The 27,929-nt window shown below is 44.6% G+C and overlaps 1 protein-coding gene across 1 annotated transcript in view; it reads right to left on the reverse strand.

Annotated features, from left to right (window-relative positions):
* Positions 1-27,929, reverse strand: part of ZFHX3 (zinc finger homeobox 3) — a 671,960-nt gene that overhangs the window by 508,755 nt on the left and 135,276 nt on the right. The window contains exon 2 of the mRNA XM_074839587.1: positions 22,455-22,584. The gene's annotated coding sequence lies outside the window, so the exon portion shown is untranslated. The remainder of the gene's footprint in view (positions 1-22,454; positions 22,585-27,929) is intronic.

Here is a 27,929-nt window from a genome sequence, read left to right on the forward strand (position 1 = left end):
TTACTGAAAAATATTGCAAGATACATACACACAGATCTAGAGTCAGGATAGGCAGCCTTTGAGGATTGTATCGACAGCTTCTTGTCCACTGCTTTAAAAGGAACAACAGCAATAATTTTTTAAATCGCAAATGTTGTGTAATTATCAAATTATAGAAAATTGCCAGAAATCATCGATACAATTTTTGAATGATGTTTTCAGTGTAAGCAATATGTCCTAACCAGTCCTGTTATGCCTAAATAAATGTAAATTATTTCTGGAAATTTTAAAAAACATTTGCTGCTTTAGTTCACACAAATGTGAAAGCTTTCATTATACCTTTGATTTATTTTAATTGTATTTACATTGTTCTAGTCCTTTTACTGCAAACTTTGAGAAAAAATGTTAAATCTAGTTCTAAAATTCATTATCTGTAAAGAAAATGAGTTGAGCCTGCAATACATGTATCTAGCACTGAAGGATCAGACGAAGCGTACAAGATCTCACGTCTAACGCAACCGTTCTCATGGGCCCATTAGAGTCTTTATAGGTGGTTCTCACTTATAGCTTTGTTTAAAAGAAAAAAATACAGATTCTGAAGAGAACTGGAGCCTATTTGATGTTCAGCCTCTATTGTCTCCCAGGCAGACCTGAATGAAAGCTTGGAATTAAACAGCCTTTGAATATAGTTTTCATGGTGATCATTACAAGTGATATAAAATAAAACAACCTGGTTCACACTTCCAGGCTTTCAGAGCCAGCTGCCACATTTCCCCTCATCCGTACACTTTCAAAGTTTATAAAATTATGACATAATTTTGTCACAGAATTTTTATAAATTAAAGGCAATAATCAGCCATTTTCTTTTCCTTTGTAAAAATTCCCTTCCAGGGCCTGCAGCTTTCCTGGCTTCCCCCTTCCTGCAGTGCACGGGTGCCTTCAAATACTCACATCTGCCCTGGTCTTTGAGAAATTACTTCTGGAGTCAGTAATACATACTTTATTTAGGAAACAAATCTGAGGGCACTGATATTTTAATCACACATAAACGTCGCCAGTGAGATAAGGGCTGTTGGAGACCCTGGGAGGTCTGGCCTCGTGCCTGGGGTCCCGCCGCCATCGCCCGCAGCCCGCCGGGCACCGCTGCCCAGCGCAGGGAGGAAGGGTTGGCTCCCCCATACTGCAAATAAGAAACCAAATCCCAAAGACACAAGAAAGCTTCTTCACACACACAGGTCACCTGAAGTGGGCTTAGACACATTGATTATTAAGTTAAGAGCGTTAATTCAGACGCCTCTATCAGCACAACCGTGGGCCCTCGCCATGCTTCCTCACCCTCAGCTTCACTCAAGGCTGAAATTGTCTCCATCCACTCAGTCCCCACGCGATGCCACACAAATCACTTTGTCGCAGTGCCCCACTTACACCAGGGGGAAAATAGTCCGAATCCTAAAGGTACGGGGGGACTAAGCATGGACTGTACGAGAACTCTGGGGGATGCTCAGGGGACAGATGCTAGAGAAGTGCTAAATATCACTGTCACCAAAATCATCACTCTGTTTCACATCTCCCGTTTGATCTTTGGAACCCACATTTTATCCTTTCCCATGATCTTTGCAATCCCCTACATACAATTTTCTTGAGATAAAATTCGTACCTTATATAAACTGTGAACAAGGTCTTACTTCTTAGAATTAAGGTCTTACTTCTTAGAATTACACCAATATATTAATGCGTAACAGAATTACACCAAAATATTAATCCATAACAGAAGTAGTAGTATTACTAAAAAGTAAACACAGTTTTGAAGGCACAGGAAGTAAATATCCCGCAAACACTGTAGCTGCACGTCTTCCTCTTTCAAACTGCCATTGCATCATTTTTCTTGTCATTTGAAGTGGTATCCTTTGAGGAGGTGCATTTAGCATTTTTTGTAACTGTATTTAGGTAGTGCTTTTTGGCATGTGAAAAGATTGTTTTAAACAGGATCATGAAAAAAACACTCAGGTAAAATAACATGTCACACCAGGCTCATTATACTAAATATATTGCACAGCCTTAGTGTTTTAACTCTGCTATTTTTTGTACCAAGGTACATCGACTCATTCTTGCTTGGTGACATTTCCACGTTAAGCTGAAACTAATTGCAACAAGTTTCAGAAGACAAATCCATTGTAGATGGGGTAAACAGCTTCGGAGCAGACCCAGGTGCTAGAGATGAAGACATGGAAGCATGGCAGGGCAGGGTCGCCGAGTGGGCCGGGCTCGCTGTCCCAGCCCATCCCGCTGTGCCGAGAGAGGCAGAAGGGCTCTGGGTTGGAGGCCCCACTCACCTGGGTGTCCCCACGCCCCCCGCCAGGCCCTGCCCTTCCAGGCTCTCGGGCGAGGACACGCTGCCCGTCACTGCAGGGGCCATGCCCGGGCCCTCCCGGCCAGTGTCGCCATTCCCGCGCCAGCTGCAGGCCAGCCTCAGCACACCAGCACGCGTCGCCGTGCGCGCTCACCTACTCCGCCTCAGAGGGCACGGCAACAGTCTCCCCTATTCCTGCAGTTTACCTTTAGCCCCCGTTAGGTCAGGGAACACCTAAAATACTGCAAAATATTGCACCTCACCTGCTATGGCGACTGACTTGTTTTTAAATGGCCACTGTTGCACCTGAAATCCAAGCCTATGTATGTACGGTGTGAAACACAGCCTGGGAGGTTACACCCCCGGGGAACGCAGAGGAACCGAGTGGGGGAGCAGCCGGGAAATACGGGAGGCTCCAAGGCGTCCCCCAGCCCGGTGGGCACCGAGCGAGTGACACGGTGGGGCTCGGGGAGCCGCCGCCAACAAAGCACTGCCTGCAGCCAGCCCGCGGAGCCATCAGAGCGGGCTGCTCGCCGCCTTGTTCCGATGAAGGCAAGATGCATAAAGAGGAATGAAAGAGGAAAGGAGTCGAGTTATAAAAAGAAAAGGAGAAATCATAAATTAAAAGAGAGAGACAAAAAGCTCTGCTGAAAATTTTTTTTCTGTGCAAAGCAATAGTGGGAAAAGCATTAAGCGTCACTCTGTTTCTTCATCTAATGACACAGAAAAAAGTCTTTTCTGCAAATAATTCAAGTAAACAATCTCCAGAAAGCATGAACAACAATACCAAATTTCTTGAAATTAGCCAAGCTCACAGAATCAGCAGGCTATTATTGCTGCTTGGAGGCTGCGTCTCCAAAACCATGGATGAGGCAATTTGGGGGGGGCAGGGGGAGGGAGAGGGAGAAAGGAGAAAAGGGCAGAAAAAACAGCCCCTTCTTTCTCCATTATCATTTACCTGGAATTTAGTTCACTGTAAATTTCATTTTGAAGGGAAAAAACCCTATGACAAACTCACCTTGGCTAAATATCGTTTACTGATTTGTAACAAAGATCTGATCCACTTTAACTTGCTAAACACTTTGTCACTGTTTTATATGCACCACTTCCAAAGAAGGGAAAAATAAAGGAGAGATTTTTAGGTCAAATGATTAAGGAGAAAAGGGATTTAAACCAACAATTTTTTTAAAGTTCTAATTGTTTGCTTATTGACACCAATTTACATGGAGCCACTTAGTGAATAAAGGTTTTCACAGTACATGGCACTTCTTTATGTCAGTTTTTAGCCATCATGTCACAGCCTGGCTTGAAAAGAAGAAATGCTGAAAACTCGTAGGCCAGAAATGAACAGCCTATTAAGATCTGAAAAGCTGTCATCCCCACTGAAAAGACTTGCGTCAGCCACTGAGGATATATTTTAAACCGCCTGTCCGCAAGAAAACTTTAATAATGCAGCCTTGCTCTAATGTCTTGTGAGAGGAGAGGCAATTTTACTTCTTCTATTAACCCAACGTGATTACAATGGCTTATTTCATGGAATATTAAGTTCAAATTCTGCTCCCTAGGAGGACAATAAAAAAAAGAGTGTGCTTATGACATTGCCCGAAATAGCCACAAGGACCGCAACTCCTTGGTGCTTTTAATGCATCCAAGCAGTAATCCACCTTAATTTGCTAATGGTTAAGTAAATTAGCAACAAAATAATAAAATACAAAAAGGTATCAACACTGGAGTGAAATGCTTTCCTCTAAAAAATATTAAAATAACAAAATGATGTTTTCCTAAGGATTGCGGTGGCCTTTCAATCCTCTCCCTCCCCCCCAGCCACCCCCCCGCCAATTCAGGGGAAAAATAAACTCCTTGTGTCGGACGGGCTTTCGCCATGAGGCAATCATAAGCAAAGCGGTTTGTGCTGAGACCACAGCTGGGACGGCTTTGTGCAAATGGAACCGTTAATAACTGCCTGGGAGCGACAAACACTTTCAAAACTACCTGAACTGTCCCTGTATGGACACCGGGAAAATGGTTTCCCCGGAGAGGTGGGCATGCGGCCAGGGGGCACGATGCTGCCGGCACCCGGTGCCTCCAGCCAGGCCCTGTGCCCTGGGCTGGACCAGCCGGTGCCGCCGAGGCAGGAGCATCCCCGCTGGGGTGCATCCCCATCCCAGGGCCCAAGTACCCTGCCCAGGATCCGCCAGGCAGAGGCTGCTTCGAACGTGTTGGGTTGAAACACCATTTGCAAGTAAATCCAGTGACATAAAGTCAAGTGGGTCACGTCCGCAGGGAGCCCCCTGAAAACCCCGGGCCGGCGGACAAACACGTGGTCTGCCGGGGCTCCTCTCGCCCAGGGGGGCCCGGGAGGGATGCTCATCCCCAGAGCTGGTGGGCAGAAATCTGCCCTCCGCTTTAGCACCCGTACAGGCCTGATCCTGCACTTAAAAATTAGAATCGGGTCGGCGGCGTTAGTAATTTCAGTCTTGACTGAGTATAAAAACTAAAGCCAGTGAAGGAGGCTGCCCGGCCATCTGCTCTGCCCACCCGGGCCCGGGCAGCAACACGTTCACCACATCTCACCTAATTCCTCTGCGCGTGGCACTGGGCACTGCAGCCAAACCACCCATCCTGCCAGGAAAAGAGGGGACCGTGCACGGTGGCGACAGGCCGCCCGGCGCCCAAAATCCCGGCGGGAAGCGCAGGCAGAAGAAAACTATCACAAACAAGACATTTTGTTTTCAAACTGATGTAGGATGCAGAGGAAAACTCCGTTACCCATTCCTCCTTTCTGCCACTGCCTTCCTACAACTTTTTTCTTTTTTTTTTTTCCAATGTGGAAAAGGAAATAATTTTTTCATTTAAAAAAAATAATGTATGCAAATAGCCAGTGAAATTATAAATAGCCACCATTAATTTCTTCTACCTAGTTCAACAATTCCAAAGCAAAAAGCCAAACCTAAATAAATACATTTAAAATCGCCTGCTGTGTAATAGTAAAGAGACTCCATAAAACTAGAACAATATTTATTTCTTCTTTTCGTAACAGCTCCCTGTTTTATTAGGCCCGTGTTCCACAGCGATCTGATAAGAAGGAGCGAGGCTAAATGGCAAATGGCAAACATCCCAAATCGCAACCTGATGTATTTCCACAGCCCTGACCTTCAGATAAAAATCGTGCAGAAATCTGCAAACCCACCAAATATGCAGCACCACATGCTTCAAGCATTTTCAGACACAACAGTCGGGGGCAAAAAAAAAAAAAAAAAGAAATAAGGGCGTTGCTATTTAAAGCCTTTAGCCTTCCCCTCCCTTAGAATTTAAGGATTATGCTCCTATAAGGCACATACGAGGGTGCATATAGCCAGCCACCATCAAACCTAAAGGTTTCTCACATCCACGGAGGGTACTGTGGGCTTACAGCTGCCTATCTGTGAATATCAGGGAAACATTATATATAAAGAATATATCCCACTGGTATATTATATGTATATTTAGGAAAATACTTCAAACAGCAAAAAATTTTGCACTGTGAAATTAGCTAAAATTATGACAACTGTAAGAAAAAAATTATACGGGCAAAATTTGGGTCTGGTGGAAGAATTCTTTGATGTCTGGATTCCAATTTAACCCCGACTGAGTTCTAAGAATCAAATGAACAAAGTGTATCATACACCCCAAGTCTGCTTGTCAGTGCTAGTCATCATTTTTATTTTATTCTTTCCAGCCACATCTATTTATGAGACCCTGTTCTGACATTTCCTCCCTCCTCACTGGATACGGCTAGTTGCCAAACACATTTGCGACACAGTCCAACTCCGTATTTATTTATTCATTAAAACACATGCATTAGTATCAATAAATATGTATAACAATATTTTCTGCACGGTGCCATATAGATTCCTTCCACAGTCATGTCTCTAGGTTGGGTGCTGTGTGGTAAATGTATAGAAATATGTGCACATCTAATATTTTAAAAATATTTTCAGTCAAAAGACTGTGTCATAAACACTGCATCTGCACCTATATAAAAACACCCTGCGTCTGGTGATGGCAGTACATTTACTAAATAAGATTATAGGTGAATAATAAAACCCTGCTTAAATACATGTTAATATTTTCAGTATTAGTGCACCCAGGTGCTGACTATCGATGGCATGCATTGGGGAACATCACCTTTATTTTATACAGGGGCGTCAGCATGAAGTCTCGATGAACTGTACATATTACAGGCTGAATAAAGAGCAAAATCCCTACCATTTGGGTGTTTTGCATATAAAAATCACTTTTTCTTCAGGTGCTGCACCACTCTATCCGGTAAGCCTGAACCGAGCTTCAGGATTTTTGAAGCAGTTGTAAAACATTAATAATATATCTGGTTGTTTAAAGAATATTTCCAAATAACATGAAATATTTAGTCTATGCCCCCCCCATCCCCACCCTCAACACTACCACCACCATAAAAAGATAAGATTTATCATTAAATGTTTGAGGGGTAATCAGCCATTTTTGGCCAATATATTTTAATATTTATATACCTGACATAGCTGAATATAAATGATACATCATGATTTTCCATAGTGCATGGAATTTATACAATTAACTGAGTGATCCAATGGCTTTAGGGCACACAAGGTGCAAACAATGTTACAGTGGTTTGCTGATTATTGTTATAAATCTTATAAACCATAAAGACATTAAGGTGCATTTTGTTTACTCCATTTGTTTTCAAATATTATATGCAACAATATTATTTATCATTAAAAGAGTTACACTTTTCCAGTGTATTTATTTCACGAGCTACATTTATATAACTATTTAAAAAATACAGCTTGCAAAATACACGTCTGAAATAGGCAGTAAAATTTGATCATTTTCAAGTTATTTCTAGAGATTGTTTCCTCATTCTAAAATCGAGAAAAATTTAAACATTACCTATATCTGAAATGTCTGATTTAAAAAACCACTCGGACTAAGAAATCCATTTTCTGCAGATAGACCCCGCACCCTGGACCCATCCCCGTGTGCTCTTACAGCGAAGCGCATCCACCCCTCCGTCTCCCCTCCGCGGCGCGGGAGGCGCAGCCTGCTCCCCCGCAGCATGCTGTTTTGACACCGTTTCCTAGCCCTATTTTAAAAACCCAAACCACGTCGTTTCAAAAGCTTAATCTACAATTTTGGAGAGAAAAACATTTACAAATACGCAGCCCTGGGTTTTACAATATGAATATGTTATTTTTCCTGGAAAGAGCTACATCCTCTGCCTCTCTATGCCTATTCCACATAGATGCAGGAGTACTGAGCGTATATACTTACACATAAAAATTCCCCCAAATGTTCCCAAATGGTTACAATGTCCTAGTATTGTTTCAATTATTTTCATTTGGGTTTGCATGGGTTTTGAAATGCTGTAGCCCCAGTATGTGAAATTTGAACCACAAACGGTCCTGAGCGAGCCCTGGCAGCGGTGGGGTTGTCCACCCGTTAGCAAAAGGGACCCGAGCGCTGCAGCTGCTTATCAAATCAGTTTTATGTTTCTGAAATGAGTTCCTGCTGCTGAGCCTGAATTCATAGACAGTCGGGGGAAAAAAAAATAGATGGATATAGCCCAAAACAAAACCTCTGAAAACACATCTAGGGTACTGTCTCTTTGTGCACGTATAGAGACAGATGGGTGTATTTGTTTTATACCTATGGAAACCCGACATGACGATTACATGTATGTGTGTGCATTGCACAGAAAATCCCTGCAAAAAAACATGTTAGAAAGCCACACGTCCCTGCTGTAGTTTTGTTTGCTTTACCAGAAGTAAACGAGTACTTTCCCTTTTTGCTGTCCTTTTTGCAGCACTGGCAATCAGGTTTCCTTCTGATATTTTCCTGTTCAGGAGGCACACGCATCACTTGCTGAACGCAATCCCGTTTTTTCTTAAATTTACTATTTTTTCTTCAGCTAAACCAATCGGAGAAATAAAAAAAAAAAACCACAATTTTGCTGCTTACTGTCCTTTTCCAACACAAATATAACACCAGCCCAGTGAGTTACCCAGAATTTGCTTTTCTCTTTAGTACCTTCTGGCCTGCTTAATGGTTTCTTTCTAATGTACATAAAATATAGAAGTAGAGAAATGTGGAAATGTACAGAATTGTCTGTTGACTTCAGACATGGGAAGTGTTTTGTTGCATATTCAAAGGTGCTAAAATCTCATCAATGAGTGGGAAATAGTGCTAAACACAAGCTCTGCTAACTTTATTTTTAATGATGACTTTAAAAAACGGGGATCAGCGAGGTGAATGTAAAAACTGTTAATCTTAAATTTCTACAAACCCAAGTGTCAGGGCAAGCATGTATGGTGCATCAAGCATAACAAGATGAAAACGAGGAGGTGTGGGTGAGGAGGGGGTCCGAGACACTTGCTTTTCTTGAATCCCTCTGAATACATTTCACAATTCATCAGTTTTTGTCTTCCCTGCCACGAGTGAGGACAATCAGACCAGACACCCATTAGATTTTTCATGCAATTTTTTTTTTCCTTGTTCATGACATGTTGGCAGGGAGGATGGCAATTCTGAAATCTTACCAAATGAGAAAAATGTCAGAAACTGAACTGACAGCTAGTGGTTACTATGGTGATAGGTGATATTGAAAAAAAAATAAAATAAGACTCAGTTAATTCAAAAGGAATCAAGTTCAGTATTTTTAAGCCAGTTGATATAGATGAAAACTTAATCCCAATACTGGGATGTTATCTTGTTTTAGCTAAGAGCCAAAGAAACCATTTGCTTGATTAGATAATTAACTAGATACAACCAAATATACAATGAAAACTATAGTTAAACCAAAAATTAAAACATATTAATAATTTGTTTATAAAAAAGAAACAGTCATATTAGAAAAAAGCAGATTAGGAAAAATATTCTGCCTGTGTGAGTAATCCAGAATTTTCCTCTCCATAATCACAATTACCTACACGGGTCCAGTTTTCTACCATCAGTTTTGAGAGAGAAAGAGTAGTTTCATTCAGTGACAAAGACAAATCAGCTGGAAGGTAAGGAAAGCTGCTGACTGATGGCTTCAATAGAAAGAAGGCTGCGCATGCAAGTTCTGCAGGAACCTGAATATCTCCATATTTGTGTTTATGTATTTTATGGGCTTTTTAAAAATTCCCAAGGGAGCTATTTATGGGGCCAAAATAACGCGAGATCTGGTGTTCTCATGGTATTTCCATCGAGGAATTGAAATACTAAAATACCATGAGAACATCAGATCTCATGTTATTTCGGCTGCATTAATGGTTCCCTTAGGTATTAACAAAGCCCATGAAAAACAAACACAAATATTTGAGGCAGAAATATAAATGCTGGAATATCCACCGCCCCCCAACAGAAACCCAGTACACCACACACAGAAAAAGCTGCCTTTCTCCTTTTCGATCTCACATCTTAAGGAAAAAAGTGTGTAACTGTATACATTTAAAATTAATATTGTATTAAAATTATTTGGCAACCACCGCTATCTTCCTGGTAGAAACGTAGTTTGCTTCCGAACAACCCTTGAGGAAGATTATCTTAATATAAATGCACACGAGGTTTTAGGGATATGAAAAACAACTTCTGAAGGCAAAGATCTCCCAAATAATCTGAATTTGGCACGTGCTCCCCAGGTGGCCACGTCAGAGGCGGGGGGTGGCAGCGCCCCTCACCAAAACAAAGGGGAGCCCCCGCTTTTGGGGGTTCAGCGCCCTTCCCCACGCTGAATCACAATGCGCTTGGAAACAGACACTGCACGGGAAACATTAAAAGAAATCAGGTCCTTCCAGAATTGCAGCCGGGAGCAGGCGCGGGACCCTCGTTTAGAACAACCGGTTGGTGCTTAATGAGGGGGGGGGGGGGCGGCGGGGACGGGCGCGGGGCGCGCGCCGGGCAGGCGACAGGCGACAGCGCCACCTGCCGGCAGCGGGGGGGCAGCGCCACGCGGGGAAAACGCCCGGCACCGAGCCGGGGGGGAGGGGGCAAAAAAACACCCCAAAAATTGTCCCTGAGGCATCCGCTCCTGTCCCCGCTCGTCGTTCGCCGCTCGCTGAAGCCGGGAGGCTCTGCAGCCCCTGCTCCTACCCCTTCTCCTGCCCCAGACCCTGCCCCTGCTCCTGCCTTCTCCTTCTCCTTCTCCTCCCCCTGCCCCTTCCTCCCCTGCCCAGCTCCTGCCTTCCCCTTCCCCTTCCCCTTCCCCTACCCCTGCCTTCTCTTTCTCCTTCTTCTTCTTCTCCTGCCCCTGCTCCTGCCTGCCCCTGCCTGCGCAGGTGCTGGCTGTCCTGGCTGTCACTATGGCTCCTGTCCCCACCACACCAGGCCCACGCAGCCCTCACCACGTTCACGCAAGAGGCACGTGGTGACGTGCACACACACGGCCACAGCAGACCAGCCAAATAACAAGGGGGGCAGAACCCACCTATCACCATTTTACAGATGGGAAGGCAAATTCTCCCAAATCCAGCACCGGCGACTCACCCGGGCTCAGCCCGTCCCTTTATCTGCCCGGCCATGAGGCTACACAGGGCCGCGGGACAAGGCGCTGAGTGTCACCCCCAGACTAAGAGTCAGCCCTGACCCATTTTTCTGCACCACAACACCAGAGCCAGAATCCACGGCCTCAGCTGACCCCCAGCCTTCCCACCCTCCACGGCCCCACCTCTGGCAGCCAACATCCGCTGGGGCCAGGGTCAGGGCAGAGCCATTGCAGTGGGTGCAGGAGGAGAGCAGTGCAGGCAAGAGAGGGCACATGAGGACCTCCCCACCATGGGTCATGGGGCTGGGAGTGGGCTGGGCCAGAGGTGGGCTCCATGGGCTGGAGGTGGGCTAGGCTGGGCCAGAGGTGGGCTAGGCTGGCCTAGAGGTGGGCTCCCTGGGGCAGAGATGGAATGGCTGCTGCTGTCATTGTCCTGCACAGTATCCCGGGTGTTATCCCAGAGCTGGGATGTGGCCCCGTCACAGCCAGCACATCCCATACTCAGTGATCACACTTCTTGTGCAGTGAACCTGCCTTCTCCTCAAAACCACACAAAAACTTACAGAAAAGTGGTGGCCTATAAATAAAAATTGCTTCTGAAATAGTTTCAACCTAGATCCACAGTGCCAAACTTTCACTGCTGAGTACAGGGAAGGCAGACGTTCCCATCCCGAGCACGGGAACGAAGAATATGGGGATCTCCCCCGCTCTGGAGGAGCCCCGCTGTCCTGCGACAGCCGCACTACCAGCGTGGCAACAGCCACACGCTCCGAGGTCAGGCAACATCGAGGCTGCGTCTCTGGCCCTACAGGTAAATTCACCAGAGTCAGGATTTTAATGAGTCCCACGTTCCAGCGCACACAGAGTTGTGATCAGGAGACATTTCCATCTGGGTCTTGGTAGACAAAACACCTCCCCCAATATCAGCGATGGCTCCTATGCTGGGTTGCAAGTATTGATGCATCAAACTGCTTTGGCAAGAACATCACAAGTTCTTTATATACATGCATGCAAAAACTCTTGTCTAAACAACAGAATTATATTAAAGTTAAAAAAAAAATTGCCGTTTTAAAATAAATGCAATTGTAAAAAAGACTGGGTGATAAGGGAACAATAAGGTAAATAAACCAAACCCAAAAGATATAACAAACCTCATTTCAAGATGAAAACCAGTATAAATAACTGGTTTGGACTGTTTAAGACTATAATTATAAATGATACTTTCATTATACATGAAAAATACAGACTCTTTAAAATTGAAGCCTATAGAAAAAAATGAAGTATTACACCCCTCTAAAACAACTTAAAAATCTGTATTATGTGTAACTTACAATATGGTAAAATCAGTGAAATCCTGAATACTAGCAAAGAGGTTTGTCTTCAACCACCACGTCAGGAAATCTGTAAAATGGCCATATGTAAATACACACTGACATTGAATCTATTTTTATATATATTTCAATAAAAATCAAGTGCTTTTTTTTTTTTTTTTTAATGTGGTCTACAGTATCCTTCTTACTGGACATGGGGGTGGAGATCATAGTAGATAGCTGATGTTAACTAATAGTAAAAGACGATTAAGATTAACACACTTTGTTCTTGTCCCCTTTTTCCTTTTAAAAATTTTGATAATGAATTAAATTGTGATAAAAATTTCACTGGTATATGGGATTATTGTTTCTTCCTTAATATTTTTAATTAAAAGCCACACGGTACCTGTCCGATACAGTATAAAACGCAACTTAGAATTCTGGAGAAAGTGGAGTCGCCGCCGTCTGTTATTTGTCCGTACACATATATACACGTATGTGCATCTGCAGGTACGCGGCAACGCAAACCACATCTGGGTCTGGGCGCTGCCGAGCGCAGGGAGACTCACCCTGCCCCAGAGAGCTGACACGGTGACTGAACCCCAGACAGAACCAGAGCGCAGGGGAAAAGTGGGAGATAATAAGGAAAGAATAAAAACATGATTAGAAACATGTCATCACATAAACTAACTGCACGTATAAAATAACGGGTTTGAATTGTTTTCATACATGCTTGAAGCAAATAAAACTGCAAAGCTTGCCTGACCCATCACCGCCTTTCTGACGCCTCAGCCCTGGTACCACGGTACGTAACTCACGTACCTTCATTTCACCACACACACACCTTAAAATACAGGTTTTTCTGCAGTTGAGCCGGACCACACATACTCACTCATTCAGAATAAATCCATATGAACTAGCTCCAGCATTTCTAAAGTATCGCTGCTTGTGCGGTCTGCTGATATCTCAAAGAAACAAGAAACTATTTTCACATCTCATTGCCATAATGGATGAGCTGCGGAGCAGGGGAACACTCTGGAAACTGTTCGGTTTGTCACACGGACATGGAAATTCTCCGATACTTCCACATTAGCCGTTCAAAGCTGAGCTGTTTTGCCAGACTACTTGTATACATTAGGGACTGTGATGGTCACAGAAGGTCTTTTTTTTTTTTTAATAGAAAAAAGCATATGTAAATAATTCCTAATGATCAGGTCAATGGTCTTAGGGTTAAAGCAGGGCTTCCAATTGCTTTTTCATAACCCTCTGCTTTGTAATTCTGCAATAGCATTTCAGACACAGAAAGCCAGAAGTTCATGGGAGCCCAGCGGCACTCAGTGCCCGTCCTCACCGGAGTCGAGCCGGCGGCCGGCCAGGACCTTCCATCGAGATCCACCTGGTTCCTTCTCTGCTATCAACAATCTCTCCAGAAATGCCACACCTTGGGGTCCAGTTCTTACATTTTTATCCCATTTCAATACATCTGAGTTCAATGAAATTAATTCTGATTTACAGCAGCAAGTGAGCAAAATAACACTCCTAAGTGGTCAAACCCTCTACCAGCCCCCCAGCGCCAAAGTCCAACAGCTGTTAAGTCTATCAGGTTTGCTCTTTTCATTTTTTTCAGGCACACGCTACTTCCCATTTCTGCTCAAAACTGAATTCAATGGGATTTCTGCGTGAGGAGCAAGGCTCGGCCCCAGTCGCAGCGACCGACCTGCCCCGGGTTTCGGCAGAGGCCAGGACACAGACGCCTCTCCCGAGGAGGGACGCCAGCGGGGAGGGGGTCTCTGTGCCAGGGTCACTGAGTGGGATTAGCACGTGAGCAAGGTTTGATTTATAACGATTTAGAAAACACAAAGCACAGTTCTTTTATCTGTTCTCATGCCGTTTGGTTCCAATAGCCACTGCGAGCTAACCGGAGTTATGAGTGCTGCCAAGGTCAGCTGTGCTCCAAACCCTGCACCAGCCCGGTTCCGAAGGGGCTCGTCACGCGGGGGTAAGTTAGTGACAGCATCGAGGAAAAACACGGCAGTATTTTCGCTGTCAAAGATGGTTTGAAAAGTTGTTTAAACAAAGTAAAGTAAAACACCTAACTATGAAAGTTATATAGAAACATGATCTCTGAACTTTATATTTAGGAAGAATTAAGCTTTTAAAGAGTTTTTTTCCACTGAAAAAAGCCTTTAATGGTAGTTATCCAGGTGGCCCCTGGATTTATTGTTGGATTTCACTCTGACTGCTATGGGGTTCCCAAGGGGACTATTACGTCAATAATTGCTAAGGCAACATTTTATTCCAGGTAACCGAAATTCCTTAGAAGATGAGAGCTTCAGCTTGGAGATTCTCAGATCCCATTTGAAATCACTCATACTGACTACAGAAGAATTTTTAAAATAAATTATTGTATAGCCTTCTGCTTTCAGCTACATATAGAACCTATATATATATTTATAAACATTCTTTATATAACAATTCAGAACTTAATTCCCCCTGAAGCTATTAAAACTATATATTTAATTACATTCATAAAGGAGTTGCCTGGGATACAGTCAAAACCTACCACTAATTCAACATGTATTATATATTAATACACTTTGCGATTCTGAAAAATTAGTAATACAGGCCATACGCTGTTTTCATTCTGTGCATGGAACTCCCATCAGAGGCAGTCAACAGCCTTTATTTATAAAGTCTGGGGTTTTATGAAGAAGTCTGTAATGACTCTTTTTGGTCAAGCTTAAAAGAAAAAGAAAAAGAAAAGACGCAAAGGTCTTCTAGTTTCCAATGTACAAAGCATATATGGCTAGTAGGAAAAGTAGAGTAGGACTTCCATCTAGACTAAACAAATTTCAGCATAAAATGATAAATGAATCGAGGAACTTACACTCTCAGATCCTAAATTATATTAAGTCACTGATTTTATGAAGCCAGAAAAAGGTCATTGCAAGATACTTATAAACTATGGTAAATAACTAAAATTTATGCGGTAGGATGATTTTAATCGTTAGTATTCTTAAAACCTTGGAAATCAATACAACTTGTAACAAATCAGAAAAGTTAAACGGAATATATAATTGTTCCTTTTAAGACCTATTATATTTAATATCTGTTGGCCATATTTGTTCCACAGGTCGTGTATAAAAATAATTTTACTATATTTCTTGCATTTGATTAACAGAAAGAGCCTAATGATACGTGTCCAAATTCCCAGAACAGTTGTCTCTGTGCTAGTGTCTATATGGGCTTTCTTGCATAAACTGAAAACCATCTGTCATAAATATATAATCACTTTTAAATCCACCACACCCATTCCTCCTGCTCCCCAAAAAGGATGCATGTCAAGCATGGTCTGCTCCTGAAATATTCCTTGCAAGTTGCTAAGTGGATATAAAAGAACACAGACCTAAAATAATCTGCAAATAGCTGTAACACAAGCCCTGAAAATGCTTTTGGATCTGGAGAGAGGGGGGAGAAACGCATCCATCGCCCGAGCCAACGACAACGCCGAATCTGGGCAAACCATGCGGGAGGACAGCGTTTGTCCCTGGTTTATTTTGTAAATGTGAAAGATTTTTACAAATCTTATTTAAATCAAGTTCTCTTTTTGAATATTTTTTTATAATTGAACAAGTGTTGAGCTACACCGGGCTGTCACAGCTGTTACAATACATGAACCACACTTACAGTAACAGCTTTCGTTCCACATTTTTGTGGAGTAGTTTCCATAGCACTCTGATCAGGGTTTGCATATTTTTATACCACTTGCATATTGAAAATAAACTCTGATGTTTAGATTGCTTTCTCCAAGTGCATCTGGTACTTAAATTTCCTGAAAAACAAGTAGGCAACTATGATTTAAGACCAAACAGTTTTACTTTTTATAAAGTTATTTTTAGCCTTCTTCTCCCTCAAAAGCGTAACTTAACAGCACATGGGATGAGAGAACTTGGAATAAGCATTTATCTTTATTGTCATCCCTGAATTAAACATTAGGGCCAACTTTTCCATTCACAACAACATACAGTTTCAGTGGATGCTCTGCATGTAAGAACATGTTTTGCGTAATCACCTATGCCTCAATTAAACGTTTTGACCAGCTGAACAGTCAAGCGCTTGGACTTTGCCTGAAAGGGCAGTTCCAGCGCCAGGCACCTGCTCCCCAGCGGCCCGGGGGGCTGCGGGGGTGCCCAGGGAGGGGACCCCCACCCCGGCCCGCACTGCGCTCTGGGCTCATGGGGTGCAACTGAAGCACAGACCCGAGTGCAAAGTTTATTCTTGATAAAAGAGTCGCTTTTATTATTGGAAAAATAAACACAATTTTATAAATTTCTGATTTTAACAAGGCCCAATTAGTGTGAGCGCTCCTCTCAAAAGCAAAGCAGCTTCGGGAGGGGGGCGGCTGAGCCTCGCTGCCTTCCCTGCCGAGATGGATCCCAGTTGCCTGCGAGGGTTCATCCCGCACAGCCGCCCAAGGCACGCTGCCGAACCCCGCGCCCCACGGCACTGCTGCTGCCCGCGAACGCCTTCCGAATTAGCAGATTGAAAATTAGCAAAATACAGCACTGCTTTTCACTTTAAATTTTAATAAGAAACAGAGACATCTTCTCTCTCTTTCTTCTGCTGTTCCTCCCTCTCCTCTAAGAACAGAAGGCTGCTGGTGAAAGGAATGAAAATCTGGAAAGAATTTGGGGTGGACTGGCCAACCCCCTTTCATTTCCTTCAGATGTTTACAATCTAGCACCTTTCTGAAGACAAAGATGGGAAAAAAGCTATTTTTTCTTTTGACTGAAGGGTGAGACAGGGGGGTATTAAAAACTGATCAATGTAATTTTTTTCACAGAAGTATTTGCACATCTGTGAAATAATGTAATTTATGAAAAAAATCTTTTTATATGACATTCATGATTATAGCCTGATCTGGAGAATTATTCAAATATAAAATTAAATACTCAAAAACTAGCTGTGCTGTGGATGACTGAGCTTTTACCAGCTGTGCATCACACTTCTATAATTCTATTAAAAGTATATAAGTGAGGCTTTCCAAGTATGTCTGAGTCTCTTTTAAAAGGAATGTTACATTTCTAAATGGCTTTATGATCAGTTGCTTTTTGTTTTTTCTTGATTATCATCCCAGTTGTTGGATGTGTTTTATCTGACTATACTAAAAAGAAAAAAGAAGAGGAATGCATACCCATGGAAAGCGCTCTATAAATTATACTGTATTTTATTATCACAGGGCTTAAGGAAAAATTGGCTCTTAAGAAAGGTTAAAAACCTTTAAAGTGAATTCTTCTGTTTGGTTAAAAGTACTTTTGATTTAATATGATCCATCTGCAATCTGTACCTGGCCTACCCCCCCAGGGCGATGCCCCAGGGCCCAGGGCCCGGGGCAGCTTTCGCTGCCCAAAGACACCAAGTTTGGGTCGCCTGTAACGCTGCCTCCGCAATGACTTCCCTACCAGCAAGAATCACAGTTGCGCTCCACTCAGACAGCAATTCCCAGATTTTTAAACAATTAATGGGGCGGAAGCTCCCAGGTGTTACTGCACAGCCCCGGCACTGCTCCCGGCGTGGGTCTGGAGGCGAAGCCGCGGGCTCAGCTCCGCGGGGTGAAGGCTCGACTCGGCTCGACTGGCCAGAGCTGCGCTGCCAGACCGGCTCCTTCTGCAGGCACAGCCTCCCACGAAAAGTTCAAGCCTATTTCCTAAGCTTAACTGTAACGCTTGGTACGGATCCTCCACGGCTTTGCTATTATCTACAGGTTACAGATAGCATGATCTGGAAATTAGGTGTTCCTTCCCGTGCCGCAGCCAATATTTTGACTAAAAGGGAAAATACAATCCTCAAACCCACCTAAATGCAGTGGTATAAACTAGCCATTAAAAGAAGAGCACCAACAAAAGGCCACATTAGTAAAAGACAGGGGCTGCAGTTACAGTTTAGCAAAGAGAGAGGCAAAATAAGGGATAAGATATTGTTTCTGCTGCCTAAGACAGACGGACTTTAATAACACTTAACAGAATGATGCACATTAACGATCTCAGAAAGCACTTCTTATGCCTCATCCATCATGCGGAGGAGAAAATGAAGCCTTCGACAGCATTAGGAATTATTCTAGATCTTGTCAGTAATTCGCAGCTTCTCGGTAGTATCGTAACACAAATTTGTGTGTATGAGACACTGACCATTAATCTAGGGGCTTTTTTTCCCTCGCCGCAGCGTGCTGCGAATGTATCAATTGTTTCATGGAGAAATTTCACAGATGAAACCTTACTAAATAAAACAGGGGAGAGGAAAGAGATATAGACAGAAACATAAACAACTGGAACTCGGAGACAAATTATTATCTTTAAAACAAAAACCACAATAAAATCTCCATATGTGTGTTTTCTGAATGGGCAATAAGAAGCCTCCTTCACTGAAAATAGTCAGAATATGCCGTGATTATAAAGTTATGTTCATACATACAAACATACTTATATTTAATTTTCTGGGAGGCTTTCTTCCCCCTTTTGTTTTTTCTGGAGTGTAAGAAAAAATCCTGATTTCTCCTCCCAAGAGAGTCGTGTATTTTTACAAATAGTAGCAAAACAAATTTCAATACAAAATGCCACGCGACTAAATAAACAATAGCTTTTGGCAACCTCTTCCTTAAGTCGCAATCTGGTGTTAATCGCATGATAGCTACTTCCACTGGAATCTGTACTACAAAGGAAAAGGTCCATAAATATTTGTACAGCAAACTCCTCGGAAAAAAGCCTCTCTGAGTACACTCCAAATTCACTTCTATACATGCAATGTAAAGATGAAAGCTAATGAGTTATATGAAGTTTATGATAAATTAAAAGTGTTCTGCTTCCAAGCCCATCCGCCAGCAGATGCGTGTTTACACAGATATGATCGACTGCTCCACAACAAAACACTTGTCAGACAGAATGAGGCGAATTCGCCTCTGGATGTGGAGGAGCTGAATTGTCTCAGGGACCAAAAAAAAAGACAGAATTTGATCAAATACTAATCAGGCAGCAATAATCAGCCTTGCAGTATCCTAAAACATAGACTATTTTATCTCCATTGAAATAATGACATATATCCAAAAAGTCCTCAAAGAAACTTGGGTTTAGGTAATATATTGTGATTGCAGCAGATATGCAGGATTAAAATCAGTCTTGATCTTCAAACAGAATAAGAATGTATAGTTCTGTTTACTGCACATATATTTGTATATAAAAGATATGACAAATATTTTAGGTTATTTAAAAACCTGCATTTCTTTATTTTGAATTTTTACAGACGAGTACTGGGAAAGTGATTTGACAGTCACAGGTAATAGACGCAAATTACAGATTAAACTCATTAGAAATTATAAACACTTATATAGTCTGTTAAACCCCCTGACAAAACCTGAAAATCAGAAATCCAATAACCAAGCATCAATAGGGTCTTTAACGGCTGGACAGATGTTTAAACTGCACAGTGCTCATGTCAGGAGTGAGACGAAACAGTTGAAAATCAAGGTTTGCATTAAATAACAAGGCACCCATGTCAGATCAGATCATTTGTATGAACCATTTTAATCCGTCTTTTGCCATTAATTTACATCCTCCTATTATGGTATAATTTTGTTGTCCGATCATTTCGCATAGTATTAAAAAATTCTAAATAAGAAAATATGCAGATGAGACAGACTGTTCTCAAACATGCAGCACAGCCACCCCCAGAACAGGACTGCTAGCCAAGGGGTATCTGCAGGAAGCTGGGGCTACCAGCTCAGAACAAAAATGTAAATAACACTTTCAAATAAAATATTGTCTGCAAGCTTTAATTTCTGGCTTGTTTCATTAAATCGCAGAGGGAAATATTGTGAGAACGGTCACCTCACCAACAGCAACTAAATAAATCCCCAAGAACGGGCACTGGGATAGCAAAAGAAAAATTGTTTGCGTTCCTAATGTTCGGTCTGACCTGGAAAGGATAACAAAAGAATCTGGCATGAATATGTATTTTTATAGGGAGTGCTGCTGGTAAACATACCGAATAAAAGAGCAGGGATTATTTTAAAATAGTTTCTCCTTAACTCTCAATATGTTTAATATGATGATATGAAAAACCATATATAAAGCAGAAACATATTCAGCCCATAGAAAATTCTTTACAGAGCAGTAAAAAGGCAGCTGGATTTCAGCAAAAGAAAACAAACAAACACCAGAAATCCTGTAAAGCTCCAGCGTCTCCCCGCGAGCCTGCCTGCTCTCCAGTGCTGAGATAAAGACCCAATCTGCTCATCAAACACCTCCGGGCTCGGCCATCTAATAGGAACAAATTGGCAATGACTGCCCAAGCAAGTAACACAGGCCCACTGATTTGTAGATTGATACTGATGCCTAATGATCCCCTTGGGCAGATCAATAGCAACAATCCTCATCCCTGCCTTTCTTCTTTATTGGCACAGAGGAGCGAGGCGCGGGGAAAGCCGCGCACACACCGCGCTGCAGGTGCACGGGGAGCGCCCGGCACAGGTGCCGATGGGCGATGGCCAGGGCCCGATGCACCCGCAGCACCGCCGAAATGGCGGCCGAGACAGCGCCATCTCGTTGGTTTGGCCTAAGAGGTACCACGCTGCTCGCGCCTGCCCCGCACCCGAGTGGTCCCAGGGGCTCGGGGTGCAGCGTCCTCTCGCCCAGGGCCCACGGTGGGTGCTGGAGGGATGTGGGTGCCCCGGGACGGGCCCACGTCCACACCTTGGGTAAGGGAGAGCTCAGCAACACAGCTCACGAGATGAAAAACCAGCATTTACAAGTTGGGGGTTGGAGAACTGAAGGCAAGGGTGGCAAAACGAGGGGGGTGGTGACACCGGGCAGGGTTTCGGGAAGCAGGGCCGCAGGCGGGTGGGTTTGTCCCGCATGTGGCTGCCGTGGGGTTACACTGTGCCCCTTCTCCGCTGCTTTTGCCTTTTCCCTCCTCTCCCCTCAGCTGTCTCACTGCCTCTTAGTGCACTACAGTATGATCAATCAGGCAATTTCAGCGCAGGATTTTTATTCAGTTAACCATGAGCCACTTTCATCCGCTTCCCCCAGACCCACCCCTCACAAGAATTAGGGATTTTCTATTTATTTATTAATCTAGTGAATACAGTTATCCCATTAGTATATCCTTTTAAAGTCCCTGGTAATACCTAAGAAAAACTATAATAGAGTTGCTTCACTGCTTTTCTTCCCCCAGTGCATTAACATTACTGATGTTCTGCAGACTTGCAAGTGGCCATTTCCCCACCGGGTGCTGGCAGGCGTTGCCAGCAGCGCCAAACTTCTCTGGCGATTGTTCTCCCTCCTCAGAATAACTGCGCACAGCGTAAGGCTTATCAGAGCTGCCCAAATTATCAGGTAGGCAAACACAGGGGGGGAAAAAAAAATTCTAACAGAAAGTTTGCGTCTGCCGAGGATGAAATATTAATCTTGCCATTAATTTGCACGTCGTGTCACCTGCGACGTCCCCCCGGCCAGCCCCTTTGTGCACACGCCGAGGTGCTGCCCGCAGCGCGGGCGAGGAGCGGAGCGCGCAGCCACGATTTTTAAATCCTATTCAGCCTCGCAACTCACCGCCCGAGACCCGCTTTGTTCAGCAACCGCCGTGCTACTTTTATTCTTTATGGCCGTTTTATTAAAACGTGGATAGAGCAAAAGGCAAGGGATAAAATTAAATTCACTGACTGTAAATTTCTAAAACATCCCTCCGATAAAAGATTTTCCTTTAGTAACAAAACCGTTCTCCCCACCCTTTCGCCCATCTTGTCGCACGCTAGCAGCAAGAACGGGGCCGCGTTAAAATCTTCGCCCCTCGACCCCTCTTTTCCCTAAATTAACATTTTCTGAATCCCGCGCGCTGCTTTTTTAAAAAAAAAAAAAAAAACACCGAAAGTTCTCCGGGCGCGGGGGGGCCGCTCTCTCCCCACCGACCCGCACCCGGCACTGCCCCCCCCCTCCGCGGACGGATCGGATCCCCCCCCCCCCGCGGTGCCCCCCGCGGGCGCGCAGCTCCCGCGCCGGCGGGCGGAGGCGAGCGCGCGCGGCGGGGCGGGGGGCGGCAGCCGCACGTGCGACGGCGCGGCCCCGCCGCTCATTTGCATATTCACATCAGCGCCGCGCCCGGCCCGCGCCGGCAGCGCCAGGCGGAGGTGTCTCCCCCCCCCAACCCACCCCCGCGCCGCCGAAACCGCCGGTTTCCGACCCAAAAGCGAGGGCGCGGAGCTGGGGGGCCACACACGCGCACACACAGGCGCGCGGGGCGAGGGGGTCGGCGGCCGCGGCCTCCTTACCTCGGCGGGTCTCGCGCTCCGAGGAGTTCCCCGTGGTTCCGCCAGAAATTTTTGAGAACCATCCTTCAGGGTTTTTAGTTCTCGCTTCCTCTCTCTTCCTCCTCCTCCTCCTCCTCTCTCCGTGTTGTGGCTGGGTTTATAAAAAAAAATAAAAAAGACAACTCCATGTTAAGCTCGCAGTGAGGGCATGGTGAAGTCTGGGGCTACAGGGGGAGGGAGGAGAGGAGGGAGGGTCACAGCTTCATGCCTTACCAAAGGGAACCAAAAGCCTCGACATTTTTTTAATATCCTACACAGAACGCTGGCTCGCACACACGCGTAATGCCCGCGCGCGCGGGGCGGCAAACGTGGCGCTAATTAGATTTCCGCCAAAACCCGTCAAGGTTCAGCCCATGACGCAAACAAACGCAATGGCGACAGGAGTTGAGGGGTGAACTCCGGCCTCCCCCAGCCCGGCGGGTCCCCAGCACCCACCCGGCTTCGTGGGGCGCGTGGCTCCGGCTGCGAGAACCCCAGCGGCCGTGGGGTGGTCAGGTCCAGCCGGAACCACACTTGGACTCGTTATCGCAACCAGAGTGGTATTCAAGGTGTATTTTTGCACAAATTAATTTTACTATTTCATAGCTCCAGCCACAGTAGGGAAAAAAATATAACCCGAATTTTGTATCCCCCTTGCAAATGTCACGGAAGAAGCGTCCCCGTGTTTCGGGACTGGGTATCCAGGAGCACAGGCCTATTGTTCTAAAAAGACACGGCTTTTGTGAGCTGGTGTAGCGCAGACAGGCTGCCAACAGACGAGGAGGAGGAGGAAAATCCCTTGCACCAAACACACCGTCGCTGTATGCATCGCATCCACTTTTTAACAACCTCGCATTAAATGTTTGCTGAAAATATGTGGCGCGTACATGTGGCCCTTTTTTACAAACATGTCATTACCGTGAATGATTAAGGGCTTCATTGCTTCCCAGTACAAGGTCTCAGATCAGATTGCTGACTGATTGCTGAATTCCGCTGTACACCTCACAACAGGATTTTAGTGAGAGGATTGGGGGAAAAAAATGTACTTTATTAAACATTTTTTTGCATGCAGAATCTTTAGGAAGGTTCAAATTTATTTTTGCAATCGGCAAAAGCAAATTTGCTCCTAAGCTGAACCGTCGCAAGTCGTGTTTCATCCCCGAGTACATTTTTATGGAGAAGTTATAAACCCCTGAAATATGCGTTGTCTATCACAAACGCTGGGGTGCTCGATCACACGTTAGAGCAGCGCGGGCTGCGCTGCTCCGATGCCGGGGCGACACAAGCAAGCGCAGACGTGGTGTTTGCGGGTGGGTTTGTACGGTAAATACGTGTGTGTTTGGTCGTGGAGGGGCTGCGGCAGTGGCGAGGCAGACAATGGGAGCTGGAGGCGAGGAAGGAGCTAAAGGGGGGTCTGCCCGCGCCCCCCCAGCCAGGTTGCGCGGGGCTGAGTGGGGGAAGCAGGTCACTCCTTATCAACTGGTTAAGCAAATGCCAAAACAAAGAGTGGTCCTTTATTTTGATGAGCTCTTGGCAGACATGCTTTCTTATAAAAAATAATTTCTCTGCCTTTGTTTCTCTTCTTCTCCTTCAAAGACAGTGGGAAGAGCGGTCTTTTGTATTCACGCCTGCTCTCCAAAGGAAGAAAGGTGATTTTTAAGAATCTGACCACCAAGCACGAGTTACTTGTCCTCCCCCCAAAACAGATTTTAAAAAAAAAGGAAAAAATCTCTGACAACGACTCAAAGGGTCCCTGAAATAAAGAAGAAAGAAAAAACATCCAAAACATTAGACACAGAAACATTATATTTCAATATTATCATATGAATTAAATGTAATCCTTGAAGCGACTAGTCCCAGGGGTCACATATTAGGCCATTTTTTTCTTTTTTTTTTATTTAATAGAGGTCATCCAGGCTGAAAAGCAGAACCCAAATGAAAAGCATCTTCAATGTGGTTATAACATGAGCTGCACGAGGTCAGGCAGTGTCTTGTATGGCCTCATAAAAAATACATAACCAGACAGCCTAATAGTATTTCTTTGCATTCATTTTTGGATGGGAACTGGCGGGTGGGGGAGGGGGCTGATGGAGATAGGAACATATAAAACCCCACATGTACATTTCCATAATGTGCAGCTTTTCATACATTTCAGTTCAGAAAAAATGAACGTTCATTTTAAAAGATACTTTGGTTAGCTTGCTTTAAAGGAACCATCCTAAATACAATTTCTGGGGCCCCTCAAAACAGAGGGAGGGTTTTAGCGTTGCCCATCTCACACACACACGCACGCGCGTGCGTGTTTTCTTTTGGACAGTCATGCTACAGTCATGCTTAATTGGGAGTGCAACCATGTTGGGCTTGCTTTCATTAAAAATTTCTAATGCACTTTGTTATTTGTCCATACACACACTCAGCCTGATTAATTTGAATTATTTCTCTTCTGAAAAGAAATACAGAGGAAACCCCCCATAACACGGTTTCTGCTTTAATTTGCTCTCGCAGGGGAGGGGTTTACCCACCACGCGGGATTTATGCAGGTTGCAGAGATATACTGGGTGGGAGAGAGGGCAAGAGACAACAGAAAGGCAAGGCATAAAGGGGGGTGGGGGGGGTGGGGGTGGTGGTAAATAAAAATAAACAGTGCTAAAAACGCCGGGCGATAAGAGAATCTCTAAATATTGTCTCCCTTCCCCCTCTCCCCAAATATAGCCTGGAGAGGGGTGACCCTGCCGGGGAGCGGAGCCGCAGAGGTGACCCGATGCTAACCAGCCTGTTAGAACTAATAAGGTGTGCTCCTAAGCCAGGGGCTGACACTGGGGCATTGTGGAAATAACTCTCCTTGTTATTGCCCATCCTCAGCTTGAAATTTACTGCTCCTTTGCATTATTAAAGAGACAGCTTGCGTGCACTATGGGGGAGAGGCGCTGGGCAGGAGAAATAACTGTGCACGCTTTTTTTAATGTTATGTTTGTGCTCTCTGTAGTCTTTATATTAAGATTCGGAGCATTAAAGCATGCTGGGTTAATAGGTTGTTATTTATTATTTGAACGGTTTTCAAAAATAAAATCTGGTTATAAAAAATAAAAATTATTTTTTCGCTCCACGGCAAACGGTCAGAAAATAGGAAATGCGTGAAACATCTTAGAGAAGGTCAGACCGTGGCCAGTGGCCAGGCCTTGTGGGACAAACCCTTCCCCAAACATTTTCCAGTAGCGCTGCTTTTCATTTACATCAGATGTTGAACAGAGCTTAAAAAAAAAAAACCAAAAAACCACAACAACAACATGGTGGATAACAGGGATTAAAAGATGGAAACAAAAAAGGACCCGCTGCAGCGTGGTCCATCCTCACAAGGGCAGTGGTTGTCGAGATGCGGAGCTGGTTTGCATCTCTGGGTTCTCATTAGCTTTTCAGGCAGTTAGGGAGAAAAGCAAAACTCAAAGATAGATGCGGCTGGAAAAATCTCGTGTTTGTCTCCATCTCTGTTCCCACAAACCCACCCTCCTCCCACACAAACTGACTTCCACAACAAAATCCGAATAACTGGTGTGGCTCCCAAGGAGCCAGCATCCTGCTGAGGGGTGGGCTGGGAGTGCGGCACAGCAGCCCCAAGACGTACATTTGCACACGACAGAGCAAATTTTATAGAAAATGAGCTGAAGCCACTCTTTCAGATGGTTTTGCCATCTCTGAATCAGTTTTTAGGGACAGGCATTTTAAACTTGATCTTGGTGGGGGCCGGAGAGGCCATATCACGCACACTCAGGTGATGGGGCAGAGCCCCGCAGCCGCTGCTTCCAGGGGAGCACCTACAATAATTAGGACTCAAGTATTATTAATTTTCTGCAGCAGAGCAGCTGACTGCACATTGGAGACATCACTGGGAATGGTGATCAATGATAAATAAAATCCTCAAGGTAAATACCGAATACAATTTAGCAGTCTGTGGTGGACTGGCAGAGCCAAGGCTGCTTCTGACGGGGCTGAGCCAAGGGGGTTGGTTGGTTTCTTGGGGGTTTGTTGTCAGGGATTCCATGAAATCAGCTACCGGAGGGGTTTGAGAGAATTCTTCAGAGAACATGTGAGCCACAGCAATACTTCAGCTGTCCAAGCCAACTGGTATTTTCCTGCATGCTCAGAGACAACCCATTCTTCTAAAAGGTTAATGTGGTCAGCTGCTGGGAAGACCTGGGATGACAGCAGGAATCAATGCATAGTAATGTGATGAAATACAAGAGGATATCGCATTGGTCCTGCACATTCGGGGACCAAAGAGCAGCTCTGAAAGCAGGTGTGATTTGAAATGAGAACAGAACACCTGGAGGGAGCAAAGGGCCTCTGAAGGAGCGGTGGAGATGGGGTGGGGGGAACATGGGACACAGGGTCTCCCTTGGCTCATGCTCTCAGTGGTTGTCAGAGGACACGTGCCACGGAGCAGCCCGTGTGTGCCACGGAGCAGCCCGCGTATCCGCAGCACCACCACTGGCAGCAGAGCCCCAGGCTGAGCCCCAGGACGCTGCTGCCGGCTCTGCAGAAGCTGCAGTTCTTGCTGTGCCACCTCCTCCGAACACGGGGCGGCATGCTGCGGGTCAAAACCTTGGTGGGCCCGTGGGAAGAGAACAGCTGGATTTGCTGGTGTGACCCAAAGCTTTGCAAGGGGTTTGTCGAGCGCTGCTTCTCACAGCAAGCATCGAGAACCATCAAGTCACTGAAAGTGCTTCACGTGTGCATGGGATGATCATTCTGGGATCACAGTCCAAACAATGTCTGAACACATTTATATAGCTTCTGTTTTAAACCACTCTATCCTGATCACAAAACTAGCAAGAGCGATTGCTGAGCATCAGAGTGCAAAGTAGGTTTAAAATACAAAATGTCGCCCTACATTTGTGGTAACAAATTACAAATAAGAAGCATTGCTTCAGAGCAGAGGGATAACTGCCAATTAGGGGAATGAAACCCAGATTTCTGATAGTGCCAAATGTAAACAAGGAATTAAAAAGGATACCGGACAAAGAGGCAAACCAGAAGGCTCGCTGACCCCCCCCCCCCCGGTTATTCCTGTTCTGCCATTCTGATTTTGTGAATCATCAAAAGCAGCCAAAGTAGTGCGATCGGCATCTGAGATATTCCTAACTCCTCTGTGCCCAAAATACAAAGCTTCTGTTAGCAAAACACTGTTATATGGCTGGACTTGTCTGCAACGTACCTGACCATTTTTGCATATACATATTTTTAATTATATCCCTAATGCAAGTAATAATAACAGCAACAACCGTGATGCTTCATATTTTGGTTGGAATATCCGAACGTTTTAGGGTAAAATCAAAGGTGTGGAGACTCAGAGGACTGTGTTAAGCGGCTCTTGTGCTCAGCCTTCAGGTGGTAAAGCTTAAGTAACGAGAGTATTAGAACCGTGACAACACTCTACTGGATTTAAAAATACAATTTTCA

The sequence above is a fragment of the Strix aluco genome, chromosome 14 (genome assembly GCF_031877795.1).
Source record: "Strix aluco isolate bStrAlu1 chromosome 14, bStrAlu1.hap1, whole genome shotgun sequence".
Taxonomy (NCBI): domain Eukaryota; kingdom Metazoa; phylum Chordata; class Aves; order Strigiformes; family Strigidae; genus Strix; species Strix aluco.